Genomic DNA, 3,283 nt, shown 5'->3' with positions numbered 1-3,283 from the left:
GCATGTACGTCTAAACGTGTAGCCTCAAAAGAGAATCCACAGGAGAATTTTCTTTCGTCAAAATTTGTCAGAAAACCACTTATTAAGGAAATCCTGCATCATGCGAAACTATCTTGTTTTTCCTAAACAACACATTGGAACTCGAAAATCTTTGGTGTTGCGTGTATGTCTAAGCATGTAGCCTCAAAAGAGAACGCACAGGAGAGATTTCTCTCGAACGAGTATGTAAGAATACCACGTTATAAGGAAATACATTGTGGCAAATTAAAGATAAATACATTCCTTTTGGAAACACTTAAACTTTACAAGAAGATATAAAGCATCGTAAAAAATTAGCTTGTATCTCCTAAAGAACACGTTGTAACTCGAAAACATTTGGTGTGGCGTGTACGTCTAAACGTTTAGCCTCAAATGAAAACCCACAGGAGAATTTTATTTCCTCAAAATTTGTCAGAAAACCACGTTTTAAGGAATTCCCGCATCATGAGAAATTATCTTGTTTTTCCTAAACAACACGTTCTAACTCGAAATGCCTTGGTGTTGCGTGTATGTCTAAGCGTGTAGCCCCATAAGAGAATGCACAGGAGAGTTTTCTCTCGAAAGAATATGTACGAATACCATGTTATAAGGAAATACAGTGTTGTAGAGTAAAGACAAATACGTACATATTGGAAACACTTTAGGAGAAGAAATAACGCATCGTACAAAATTAGCTTGTATCTCCTAAACAACACGTTGTAACTCGAAAAGATTTGGTGTGGCGTATACGTCTAAACATGTAGCCTCAAAAGAGAACCCACAGGAGAATTTTCTTTGGTCAAAATTTGTCAGAAAACCACGTTTTAAGGAAATTCCGCATTGTGCGCAATTATCTTGTTTTTCATAAACAAAACATTGTAACTCGAAAAGCTTTGGTGTTGGGTGTATGTGTAAGCGTGTAGCCTCAAAAGAGAATGCACAGGAGAGTTTTCTCTCGAAAGAATTTGTAAGAATACCAAGTTAAAAGGAAATATATTGCTAAAGAGTAAAGACAAATACATACGTATTGGAAACATATTATGAGAAGAAATAATGCATGGTACAAAATTTGCTTGTATCTCCTAAACAACACGTGGTAACTCAAAAAGATTTGGTGTGGCGTGCACGTCTAAATGTGTAGCCTCAAAAGAGAACCCACAGGAGAATTTTCTTACGTCAAAATTTGTCAGAAAACCACTTTTTAAGGAAATCCCGCATCGTGGGAAATTATCTTGTTTTTTCTAATCAACACGTTGTAACTCGAAAAGCTTTGGTGGTGCGTGTATGTCTAAGCGTGTAGCCTCCAAAGAGAACGCAAGGGATAGTTTTCTCTCGAAAGAATATGTAAGAATACCACGTTATAAGGAAATACAATGTTGCAGAGTGTAGACAAATATGTACTTATTGGAAACACTTTACGAAAAGAAATAACACATCATGCAAACTTAGCTTGTATCTCCTAAACAACACGTTGTAACTCGAAAAGATTTGGTGTGGCGTGAACGACTAAACGTGTACCCTCAATGGAGAACCCACAGGAGAGTTTTCTTTCATCAAAATTTGTCAGAAAACCACGTTTTAAGGAAATCCTGCATCCTGCGAAATTATCTTGTTTTTCCTAAACAACATGTTGTAACTCGAAAAGCTTTGGTGTTGCGTATATGTCTAAGCGTGTAGCCTCAAAAGAGAACGCACAGGAGAGTTTTCTCCCGAAAGAATATGTAGGAATACCACGTTATAAGGAAATACAGTGTTGCAGAGTAAAGACAAATACATACATATTGGAAACACTTAAGCTTTACGAGAAGAAATAACACATAGTACAAAATTAGCTTGTATATCCTAAACAACACGTTAGAACTCAAAAGGATTTGGTGTGGCGTGTACGTCTAAACGTGAATCCTCAAAAGAGAACCCACAGGAGAATTTTCTTTCGTCAAATTTGTCAGAAAACAACGTTTTAAGGAAATCCCGCATCATGCGAAATTATCTTGTTTTTCCTAAACAACACGTTGTACCTCGAAAAGCTTTCGTGTTGCATGAATGTCTAAGTGTGTAGCCTCCAAAAAGAACGCACAGGAGAGTTTTCTCTCGAAAGAATATGTAAGAATACCACGTTATAAGGAAATACAGTGTTGCAGAGTAGAGGCAAATACATACGTATTGGAAACACTTAAACTCTACGAGAAGAAATAATTCATTGTAAAAAAATTAGCTTGTATCTCCTAAACAACAAGTTGCAACTCAAAAAGATTTGGTGTGGCGTGTACGTCTAAACATGTAGCCTCAAAAGAGAACGCACGGGAGAGTTTTCTCCCGAAAGAAAAGTAGGAATACTACGTTATAAGGAAATACAGTGTTGCAGAGTAAAGACAAATACATACATATTGGAAACACTTAAGCTTTACTTGAAGAAATAACACATAGTACAAAATTAGCTTGTATATCCTAAACAACACGTTAGAACACAAAAGGATTTGGTGTGGCGTGTACGTCTAAACGTGAATCCTCAAAAGAGAACCCACAGGAGAATTTTCTTTCGTCAAATTTGTCAGAAAACCACATTTTAAGGAAATCCCGCATCATGCGAAATTATCTTGTTTTTCCTAAACAACACGTTGTACCTCGAAAACTTTCGTGTTGCGTGAATGTCTAAGTGTGTGGCCTCCAAAAAGAACGCACAGGAGACTTTTCACTCGAAAGAATATGTAAGAATACCACGTTATAAGGAAATACAGTGTTGCAGAGTAGAGGCAAATACATACGTATTGGAAACACTTAAACTTTACGAGAAGAAATAATTCATTGTAAAAAAATTAGCTTGTATCTCCTAAACAAAAAGTTGCAACTCAAAAAGATTTGGTGTGGCGTGTACGTCTAAACGTTTAGCCTCAAAAGAGAACCCACAGGAGAATTTTCTTTCGTCAAAATTTGTCAGAAAACCACATTTTAAGGAAATCCCGCATCGTGAGAAATTATCTTGTTCTTCCTAAACAACACGTTGTAACTCGAAAAGCTTTGCTGTTGCGTGTATGTCTCAGCGTGTAGCCTCAAATGAGAACGCACAGGAGAGTTTTCTCTCGAAAAAATATGTGAGAATACCACGTTATAAGGAAATACAGTGTTGCAGAGTAAAGACAAATACTTATTGGAAAAACTTTATGAGAAGAAATAACGCATCGTACAAAATTAGCTTGTATCTCCTAAACAACACATTGTAACTCGAAAAGATTTGGTGTGGTGTGTACGTCTAAACGTGTAGCCT

The sequence above is a fragment of the Apodemus sylvaticus genome, unplaced genomic scaffold, assembly GCF_947179515.1.
Source record: "Apodemus sylvaticus unplaced genomic scaffold, mApoSyl1.1 scaffold_55, whole genome shotgun sequence".
In the NCBI taxonomy this organism is placed as follows: domain Eukaryota; kingdom Metazoa; phylum Chordata; class Mammalia; order Rodentia; family Muridae; genus Apodemus; species Apodemus sylvaticus.
The sequence above is the reverse complement of the archived record's forward strand: the minus strand, read 5'-3'. Positions refer to the sequence as shown.